At 43.0% G+C, this 11,389-nt stretch overlaps 1 pseudogene; it reads right to left on the bottom strand.

Annotated features, from left to right (window-relative positions):
* Window positions 1-6,463: 6,463 nt before the first annotated feature.
* Window positions 6,464-6,786, bottom strand: LOC144320228 (mitochondrial pyruvate carrier 1 pseudogene; annotated as a pseudogene).
* Window positions 6,787-11,389: the final 4,603 nt, after the last annotated feature.

Here is an 11,389-nt window from a genome sequence, read left to right as displayed (position 1 = left end):
CACCCGGCAGAGAGGGGATTTCATGAAACAAGTAAGTCCTGGGAGAAGGAGCCACCACATCACTGGACATGTTGGGGGCATTGGAACACGGGCCCTCAGACCAGGAGCTGCCTGGCCCAGCTCAGTAGGGACAAAATGATCCTACATCTGAAACTATTGGTGTATGATATGCTGGCAGATTGAATTCAAATTTTTAAAAAGTAAAATAAAAATAATATAAAATAAAATATTTGCGTAAATAGAAAGGGAATAAGGTAATCAAAAGACTGAGAGACAAGGCTGTCTGCAAGATGGCAGAAGAGTAGAATACCAAAATTACCTGTCCCCACCAAATTCTGGGCATTGATTTTGTATCCTGCCACACTGCTGTATGAGTTCTACCAATCTTGGGGTGGAGTCTTGTGGGTTTTCCATGTAGAGTATCATGTCATTGGTGAAGAGGGAGAGTGTGACTTCTTCTTTGCCAATCTGAATGCCTTTTATTTCTTTTTGTTGTCTGATTGCTGAGGCTAGGACTTCTAGTACTCTGTTGAATAGCTGTGGTGAGAGTGGACATCCCTGTCTTGTTCCTGATCTTAGGGGAAAGGCTCCCAGTGCTTCCCCATGGAGAATGATATTTGCTGTGGGCTTTTCAAAGATGACTTTTAAGATGTTGAGGAATGTTCCCTCTATCCCTACACTCTGAAGAGTTTTGATCAGGAATGGATGCTGTATTTTGTCAAATGCTTTCTCTGCATCTTTTGAGAGGATCATATGGTTCTTGGTTTTTCTCTTGCTGATATGATGAATCACATTGATTGTTTTACGAGTGTTGAACCAGCCTTGTGTCCCGGGGAAAAATCCTACTTCGTCATGGTGAATAGTCTTCTTAATGTATTTTAGTATCCTATTGGCTAATATCTTGTGGAGAATTTTTGCATCCTCGTTCATTAGGGATATTGGCCTGTCATTCTTTTTGGTGGGGTCTTTGTCTGGTTTTGGAATTAAGGTGATGCTGGACTCATAGAACGAAGTTGGAAGTACTCCATCTCTTTATATCTTTCCAAACAGCTGTAGTAGAATAGGTATGCGTTCTTCTTGAAACGTTTGATAGAATTTCCCTGGGAAGCCATCTGGCCCTGGACTTTTGTGTCTTGGGGTTTTTTTTATGACTCCTTCAATTTCTTTTCTGGTTATTGGCCTCTTCAGGTTTTTTATTTCTTCCTGTTCCAGTTTTGATAGTTTGTGGCTTTCCAGAAATGCGTCCATTTCTAATAGATTGTCTAATTTATTGGTGTATAATTGTTCATAATATGTTTTTAAATTGTTTGTATTTCCTTGATGTTGATAGTGATCTCCCCTTTCTCATTCATTATTTCAATTTGCCAACATATAGAATAGCACCCAGTGCCTATTCCATCAGTGTCCACCTCAGTGCCCGTCACCCAGTCACCCCCACCCCCTGCACATGTCCCCTTCCACCACCCCTAGTTCGTTTCCTGGAGTTAGGAGTCTTTCTTATTCTCCCTTTCTGATATTTACCACTTATTTTTTCTCATTTCCCCTTTATTCCCTTCCACTATTTTTTATATTCCCCAAATGAATGAGACCATATAATGTTTGTCCTTCTCTGATTGACTTATTTCACTCAGCAAAATACCCTCTGGTTCCATCCACATTGAAGCACATGGTGGGTATTTGTTGTTTCTAATGGCTGAGTACTATCCATTGCATACATAAACCACATCTTCCTGTTGCAGTTTTGGTAGTTTGTGGTTTTCCAGACTTTTTTTTTTTTTTTTTGCTCATAAGTTTTTAACACCATTTGTGGTGTTGGTGGTGATCTCTCCTTTCTCATTCATGATTTTAGTGAGTCCTCTCTCTCTTCTTTTTAATAAGGTTAGCTAATGGTTTATCTATATCATTAATTCTTTCAAAGAACCAACTCCTGACTTTGTTGATCCATTCCACAGTTATTCTGGACTCTACTTTATTGAGTTCTGCTCGAATCTATATTATACTCTTCTTCTGTTGGGTATAGGATCTATTTGCTGTTTTTTCTCCAGCTCCTTTAGGTGCAAGGTTCGCTTTTGTATTTCAGTTCTTTCCAGTTTTTGGATGGATCCTTGTATTGTGATGTATTTCTCCCTCAGGACTGCTTGTTGTGTATCCCAAAGATTTTGAATGGTTGTATATTCATTCTCATTATTTTCCATGAAACTTTATAATTCCTCTCTAATTTCTTGCTTGACCTTTTCATCTTTTAGCAGGATGTTTCTTAACCTTCATGTGATTGAAATCCTTCTAAACTACTTCTTGTGATTTAGTTCTAATTTCAAAGCATTATGGTCTGAAAATATGCAGGGGACGATCCCAATCTTTGGGTGTCGGTTAAGACCTGATTAGTGTCCCAGTATGTTGTCTAATCTGGAGAAAGTTCCATGTGCACTTGAGAAGAATGTGTATACAATTGTGTTTGCATAGAAAGTTCTGTCAGTATCTGCGAAATCCATCTGGTCCAGTGTATCATTTAAAGCTCTTGTTTCTTTGGAGATGTTGTGCTTAGAAATCCTGTCGATTGTAGAAAGTGCTACTTTCAAGTCACCACGTATATGTGTATTATTATCTAAGCATGTCTTAACTTTGGTTATTAATTGCTATACTTGGCAGCTCCCGCATTCGGGGCATGCATATTGATGATTGTTAGGTCATCTTGTTGGATAGATCCTTTAAGTATGATATAGTGTCCCTCTTCATCTCTTATTACAGGGTTTGGGATAAACTTTAGTTTATCTGATCTAAGAATGGCTACGCCTGTTTCTTTTGAGGACCATTGGAATGGTACGCAGTTCTCCAACCTTTTATTTTCAGGCTGTAGGTGTCCTTATGTGTAAAATGAGTCTCTTGTATACAGCACATAGGTGGGTTTTCCTCTTTTATCCAGTCTGTAACTGCAGCTGCACCTTTTGCTGAGGTCGTTAGGCCCATTCACGTGCAGAGCTACAACTTAAAGATATGTATTTAGTGTCATCAATGATACCTGTTCAGTCCCTGTTGTGGATTGTTCCCCTGGACTTCCTCTATTACATACTCCTCCTTAGTGTTTCTTGCAGAGCTGGCTTCATGGTCACATATTCTTTCAGTTTCTGCCTATCTTGGAAGCTCTTTATCTCTCCTTCTGTTCTGAATGAGAGCCTTGCTGGATACAGTATTCTTGGCTGCATGTTCTTCTCATTTAGTACCCTGAATATATCCTGCCAGCCGTTCATAGCCTGCCAGGTCTCTGTGGAGAGGTCTGCTGTTGTGCTAATACTTCTCCCCATAAAAGTTACAAGTTTCTTGTCTCTTGCTGCTTTAAAGATCTTCTCTTTATCTTTGGAATTTGCAAGTTTCACTATTAAACGTCGAGGTGTTGAGTCGTTTTTATTGATTTTAAGGGGTGTTTCTCTATTTCTGGATCTGAATGCCTGTTTCCCTCCCCAAATTAGGGATGCTTTTAGCTCTGATTTGTTGAAATACGTATTCTGGACCTCTGTCCCTTTTGGCACCCTCGGGAACCCCAGGTAAACATAGATTTTTTTCCTTCTGAGGCTGTCATTTATTTCCCTTAAGATATCCTCATGATCTTTTAGTCGTTTGTGTCTTTTTTCCTCAGTTTCCCTCCTTGCCTTGTCTTCTATGTCACTCACTCGTTCTTTTACCTCATTAACCCTCATCGTTAGGACCTCTAGTATGGATGGCAACTCATTTAAGTGATTTTTAATTTCGGCCTGATTAGATCTAAATTCTGCAGTCACGAAGTCTCTTGAATCCTTTTTGCTTTTTTCTAGAGCCACCAGTAACTTTATACTTGTGCTTTTGAATTGGCTTTCTGACATTGAATTGTAACCCAAATTTTGTAACTCTGTGGGAGAGGGACTGTTTCTGATTCTTTCCTTTGATGTAAGGTTTTTCTTCTAGTCATTTTGCTCAGTGCAGAGTGGCCAAAAATGTTATACTTGATAGAAGCGTGAACTCTTCTCTCACTGTAGCATTCCAGCTGCTCTCTCCTTAAATCTCAGGCTGAATTCCTAGGTATTCAGGATGATTTGAAATTTATTGGGTAATTGGGAATGGACAGGTAATTTGGGGACCCTACTCTTCCACCATCTTGCCTCCACCTCCTCTGTTTTCCGTTTAAGCATGGATTCCAGGCAACGATATCAAGAGGGTCACTAAGAAAGCCGTCTGACATTGGCCACCTGAACTGCATGGTGATTGGCCACCTGAACCAGGCCACAATGTGAGCCTGAGTGAAGTCACAATCGCACTTTTCTCAGATGACATGATACTTTATGTGGAAATCCCAAGAGTTTGCAACTTTGCTAGGACTCATACTGTAATTCAGCAATGTGGCAGGATGAAAAATCAATGCAGAGAAATCAGTTATAACTGATTGTCTACAATTTGTAGACACAAGACATGATACTGAAAAAAGGGAAATTTAGGGTTGATCCTACTTAAAATTGCACCATAAAACATAAAATACCTAGGAATAAACATAATGAAAGAGGTAAAGGATCTGTAACTAAAAACTACAGAACACCTATGAAAGAAATTGTGGAAGAGCAAAGACATATATTAACATTGCATGTTCAAAGATTTGAAGAATCAATATTGTGAAAATGTCCATGATACCCAAGCAATGTACCCTTTCAAAGTAGTCCCTATCAAAATACCCTTGACATTTTTCACAGAACATAAATAAATAACTCTAGGATTTGCATGGAACTGGAAAAGACCCCAATTAGCCATAGGAATGTTGAAAAAGAAATCAAAAGCAGGTTATATCACAATGTCTGGATTTCAGGTTGTATTTTGTCTAAGGTTTTTTCTGTATGTCATAGACAAAGCTGTCATCATCAAAATGTTATCATACTGCCACAAAAACAGACACATTGATCAAGGAACGGAATAGAGAACTCAGAAATGGACCCTCAACTCTATGGTCAACTAATCTTTGACAAAGCAGAAAAGAATATCCGCTGGAAAAAGTACAGTCTCTTCAACAAATTGGACAGCCACATGCAGAATAACTCAACTGGACCATTCTCTTACACCACACACAAACATAAACTCAAAATGGATGAAAGACCTAAAGGTGAAATAGCAATCCATCACAATCCTAGAGAAAAACACAGGCAACAACTTCTTTGATCTTGGCCATAGCGACTTATGCAAGACATGTCTATAAAAGCAAGGGAAACAAGAGAAAAACTGAACTACTGAGACTTCATCAAGTTCAAAAGCAAAGGAAAAAGTCCATAAAACTAAGAAGCAACCTACAAAATGGGAGAAGGCATTTGCAAATGACATATGAGACAAAAGGCTAGTATCTAAGATCTATAAAGAACTTATGGAAGTCTACACTCAAAACAAGTATCCAGCGAAGGAATGGGTGGAAGACATGAACAGACATTTCTCCAAAAAATCCTACACGTGGAGAACAGACACATGATAAAAAATGCTCCACATCACTCATTATCAGGAAAATACAAAACTAAATAAAACCCACAATGAGATACCATCTCACATCTGTCAGAATGGCTAAAATGAACAAGGCCGCTGGCCCCTGCCAGAGTACTGGAAATCAAAGAGAGGCTCGAGCTTCCTGGCGGCGAAGCGTCCTGGCTCAATGGACTGGATGGGCACAATGACAAGGGCCTGGTCTTCGCCATCAGCATGCCCGACCACAGTATTCATCTGGTGTTGTGGAAGGAGCACGGCTGACGCCACGCGCTGGCCGCCGGTGACTGTGGGTGCTGGGGCCCGGGTTTCAGTGCGACCTCTGGCAGCCGACTGCATGAACCAAAGCTCTCACCTAACGGTATCGTAGCGCAGTGCACAATCATTTATCTGTGTTTGCCAGGGGACCAGGGCTCGGGGCGGGGGAGGGCTTGTTTTCTTGACACACAGCACAGCATGCTAACAGAGTACACCATTGACTTCATTTGTACTTAGTTACGTTGGTCAGTATAAGAGGATGCATTGAGGGTTCATCTTTCTTGAATATTGGTTTTCAGTAAAGAAAGTTAAATGGTTAAAAAAAACTGGCGATGACAGTGTAAGTATGGCCAGCTGTCGGTGGTCTCATGGTCATTAAAGAGTTAAAGATTCTGAGTATTTAAGTGCTAATAATTACAATTTTTATCCAATTTTTTATTAAGTAAATTCTAGCAAGTAATATACATATTACTGCAGATAAAACCATCATTGGGAATTATTAAATTGATTGCATATTTTGAGCTACTCTTTATGAAGAGAAGTAAAATACTTGGTATGTGTAAGGCAGCAGAGAGTTGGCTTAGGGACTCTCAGCTATTTCTAGAAAAATTGGTTAGTAAAAATAGCATTCAGCTTATTTTCCTTAGCAAGACTATTCTGAGGATGGAATCTGTGACTCAGCAGCAGCGCTGACGCTGTCCCTTCAAACACCTGGTTGCCCATTTTCCACTGTTATGCTGATGCCTTTTTACTCATCTCATGTTTGATAAGGCGTCCTCCCTGAATGAGCTGGGCTACTTCATTTGTGGCATGGCATGCAAACAGAAGCCAGTTTCGAGGCTGGACCTTGTAGGCAAATCTCATGAATGTCAAGGAGTAACAACAGAGGGCAAATGTCATCCGCCCACTGATAATCTCTGGAGACTTTTTCATGTCATTGATGGCAGCAATGGGAAGACCCCAGTTGGCTACAGGGCCCCAGAAATGCGTACTCATGAGGCAGTCCCGAAAGTCCTTGCTCCGGACATAGTCTGCCACCAACAAAAAATGTTGGCGAGGATGTGGAGAAAGGGGAACCCTCTTGCATTGTTGGTGAGAGTGCAAACTGGTGCAGCCACTCTGGAAAAGTGTCCCCAGGACAGGAGAGCCCAGCCTGGAGAAGCAGGAGTTTCACCATTCTTCCCGGACAAGAAGGCGCTCTCAGGGAGTTAGAGCAGGATCCCAGGAGGGCGGGGATGACCTCAAACTCCCAGGGACACTAACAGACCACCTGCGCCCCAGGGAGAGCACACCACACCCCACGGCTGAGCTCCCTAAAGGGCTGCAGCGTGCCTGGCTGGACCCGCGAACAACTCAGAGGCGGCTCAGGCGGAGGCACCTGGGGCAGGGGGCTGCTCGTCCAAGGGAGCAGCTCGGAGGCAGCTTGAGCAGCGGGGGTCTCCACAGCCCCCAGGAGCAGCTCAGATGCGGCTACAGCAGAGGCTCCACGCAGAAGGGGCTGCGCAGCTGGGAGCGCGAATCCAACAGCGCAGGTCCAGGAGCACAGGGTGCCTGCGGACACAGTCCAGGATCCGGCGCTCCCCCGGGGACAGGCAGAGGCCAGGAGGGCACAGGACAGCAAGGACACTCCTGCCCCAAGTTGAGCAGATCAGCGGCCCCTCCCCCAGAGCATCCAGGCCTCTGCAGACTGAGAGCTCTGTAGTTACTGCAGGAGCTGATTCCAAGGCTCTAGAGCTGGCCGCCGCCACTGTTGTTGTTCCTACTGGGGTCTCACAGGATAAAAAAACCCCAATAAGCCTCATAGTGCCCTCACTGTATAAACAGGTTAAACATCTTTCACTGAGCCCTGAACCAGGCAGGGGGCTGAGCAGCTCCCCAAAGTGCTAACACCTGAAAATCAGAACAGCAAGCCCCTACCCCAGAAGACCAGCTAGACAGACAGACAGGAAAAAAAAATTATTGATCAACCAGTGCTGGAAAGTTCCAGTGGAAGTCGAGGAATTTACAGTATACAGAATCAGAGTGTACTCCCCTTATTTTTTTTTTGTTTTTTTGTTTTTTGATTTCTGTTTGTTCCTCTCCCCCCCCATATTTTTGTTTTTCTCTTTTCTTCTCTTTTTTTACTTTTTTCTCTTTTTTCTCTTCTTTTTTAAGTTTTTTTTCTTTCCTTCCTTCTCTTCTCTCTTTTTCTCCTTTCCCCAATAGAAATTGTTTTTGGCAACTCTGCACTGAGCAAAATGACTAGAAGGAAAACCTTACCTCAAAAGAAAGAACCAGAAACAGTCCTCGCTCCCACAGAGTTACAAAATTTGGATTACAATTCAATGTCAGAAAGCCAATTCAGAAGCACTATTATAAAGCTACTGGTGGCTCTAGAAAAAAGCATAAAGGACTCAAGAGACTTCATGACTGCAAAATTTAGATCTAATCAGGCCGAAATTAAAAATCACTTAAATCACTTAAAAATCCAAACTAGAGGTCCTACAGACCAGGGTTGATGAGGTGGAAGAACGAGTGAGTAACATAGAAGACAGGTTGATGGCAAGGAAGGAAGCAGAGGAAAAGAGAGAAAAACAAAAGACCATGAGGAAAGGTTAAGGGAAGTAAATGACAGCTTAAGAAGGAAAAATCTACATTTAAAGGGGGTTCCAGAGGGTGTCGAAAGGAACAGAGGACCAGAAAGCGTATGAGAACAAATCATAGCAGAGAACTTCCCTAACTTGAGGAAGGAATCAGGCATGAAGATCCTGGAGCTAGAGTGATCCTCCCCTAAAAGCAATAAAAACCATTCAACACCCTGATATTTCATCATGAAACTTCCAAATTCCAAAGATAGAGAAGATCCTCAAAGCAACAAGATACAAAGGATCCCTAAACTTTATGAGGAGAAGTAGTAGGTTAACAGCAGACCTCTCCCCAGCGACCTGGGTGGCCAGAAAGGGCTGGCATGATATATTCAGGGTCCTAAATGAAAAGAGTTCAATTTGCCAACATATAGCATATCTCCCATGGTCATCACGTCAAGTGCCCCCCTCAGCGCATGTCATCCAGTCACCCCAACCATCCAGGAAACTCCCTTACCAGTACCCCTTTTTCATTGCTCAGAGTTAGGAGTCTCTCATATTCTGTCATCATCAACTGATATTTTCACTCATTTTCTCTCTGTTTCCCTTTATTCCCTTTCACTATTTTTTATTATGCCAAATGAATGAGACCATATAATGATTGCCTATCTCTGATTGACTATTTTCCCTCAGCATTATACCCTCCAGTTCCATCCACATCGAAGCAAGTAGTATCTCTTTGTCGTTTCTATTCTTTTCTTTTTTCTTTTTTTTGTACTTAACAAATATATTCAGAACATTTCATCCTAAAGCAGCAGAAGACAGTCTTTTTGAGTGCATATGAAACATTCTCCAGAATAGATCACATACCAGGTCACAAATCAGACCTGAACAAGTACAAAAAGATGAAGACTATACCATGCATAGTTTCCAACCACAATGCCATGAAACTTAAGGTCAACCACAAGAAAAAAAACTGGAAATACCACTAATACATGGGGGTTAAAGAATATCCTACTGCTTATAATGAATGGGTTAATCAGAAATTAAAGTGTAAATTAAAAAATACATGGAAGGAAATGAAAATGAAAACATGAAGGTAATATTAAAAGATGTCTTTACTGATCCTCTGATTTTCACACATGCTCTTCTTAACCTCCATTATGGAGTTCATCCAATTTCTCCCAGGTATTTGGGGTTAATCACCCCGCCAGCATAGTAACTTCGTTCCTTGCCTATTGATTCAGGGGCCTGAAGAGCTCAAAGTGGCCAGGCACCAGTTTCAATTTCCAGATCAGTGGGATTGTTTTTGTGTCTCTCTTTGAACCTGAGACCTCTAGGCCAGCAGAATAATAAATCATGGGAAAGAAAGAAACATTTTGCAAGTAGATCATGACGGGTTATAGTGAGTAGTACAACTCCCAGTTCCAGTCCTCGATTCCTGCACCTGTAAATGTGAGCTATGTGAGAAACAGCATCATACATTAGAAGCTGATTTAGAAGATATATAGTCCTCTGGGGAACCTTGTCCTACCCTGCAAGGAATTGCCACCTAGATAGCACTACAGCTGAATCTTTTATTTTTAATTTTTCTTAAATTTATTTTTTATTGGTGTTCAATTTGCCAACATATAGAATAACACCCAGTGCTCATCCCATCAAGTGCCCTTCTCAGTGCCTGTCACCCAGTGACCCCCAAGCCATGCCCACCTCCCTTTCTACCACCTCTAGTTCATTTCCCAGAGTTTGGAGTCTCTCATTCTGTTTCCCTTTCTGATTTTTCAGACTGATTTTATCTCATTTCTGCTTTATTTCCTTTCACTATGTTTTATATTCCCCAAATGAAGGAGACCATATAATATTTGTCCTTCTCCAATTGACTTATTTCACTCGGCATAATACCCTCCAGTTACAACCACGTCAAAGCAAACGATGGGTATTTGTCGTTTCTAATGGGTGATTGAGTTCAAATTTTTAAAGAGTAAAATGAAAGTAAGATAAAATAAAATATTTGTGTAAATTCAATGGGAAAATAGGAAGTCAAAATAATGAGAGACATGGCTGTCGACAAGATGGGGGAAGAGTAGGATCCCGAAATCACCTGTCCTCATCAACTTACCTAGATAACTTTCAAATCATCCTGAAACCCGATGAATTCGTCCTCTGATTTAAACAGAGAATAGCTGGAAGGCTAAAGTGAGAAGCGTTTGCGCTTCTATCAAGGTAGAAACACGGAAAAATAAATGAGTACACTCCAATGGGAGAGAGCCTCCACAAGGAGCCAGGCTAAGGCCAGGCAGGAGAGACTCCAGGACGGGAAAGCCCAGACCGGGAGAATCAGGAACTTGACCAACATTCCCGGATGGAAAGGCACTCACAGGGAACTCAGGCAGGATCCCAGGATGGGCAGTGGAGCCCCCAGGTTCCCGGGGTCACTAACATAGGAAATGGGGAGTGCCGCCACAGACCATGGACGGAGCTCCAGCAATGGCTGGAGTGCGTACCCAGTGGGCCCCGGAGCAGCGCAGGTGGCGGCTCTGGCAGCGGCTGGGCTAGGAGGGGAATGCATGGCCCTGGGAGAGCAATTCCAGAGGCGCAGGCCCCGGACCCCAGGGTGCTGGGGGACACAGCAAGGATCCGGCGATCCCCTTGGGACATGCGGGGGCCAGGAGGACACAGGACCGCGAGGACGCTCCCACCGCCGGGCACCCCTGAGCTGTGCAGGTCAGTGCCCCCCATGCCCGCAGCATCCAGGCTCCCACGGACTGGGGTCTGCAGGAGTTACTGCGGGAGCTGACTCTAGGGCTGAAGAGCTGGCCACCGCCAGTGTTATTGTTCCTCCCTTATGTCACATTGTGCCTGGGATGGAGCGGGGCCACCAGGGAGCATGGGTCTCACAGGATAAACAGCTCCCAGGTAGCCATGCCCCTGGCAGGGGCCGGGGCAGCTCCCTCGGGGCACACACCTGACAACCAGAAAAGAAGGACCCTCCCCCAGAAGATCACCTGGAAGGAAACAGGAAGAGCAAGTTCTTGACAAAGCAGCACTGGAAAGCTCCAGGGGAATTCGAGGGACTTAAACTA

This window comes from Canis aureus, chromosome 9 (genome assembly GCF_053574225.1).
Source record: "Canis aureus isolate CA01 chromosome 9, VMU_Caureus_v.1.0, whole genome shotgun sequence".
NCBI lineage: Eukaryota > Metazoa > Chordata > Mammalia > Carnivora > Canidae > Canis > Canis aureus.
The sequence above is the reverse complement of the archived record's forward strand: the minus strand, read 5'-3'. Positions and strand labels throughout refer to the sequence as shown.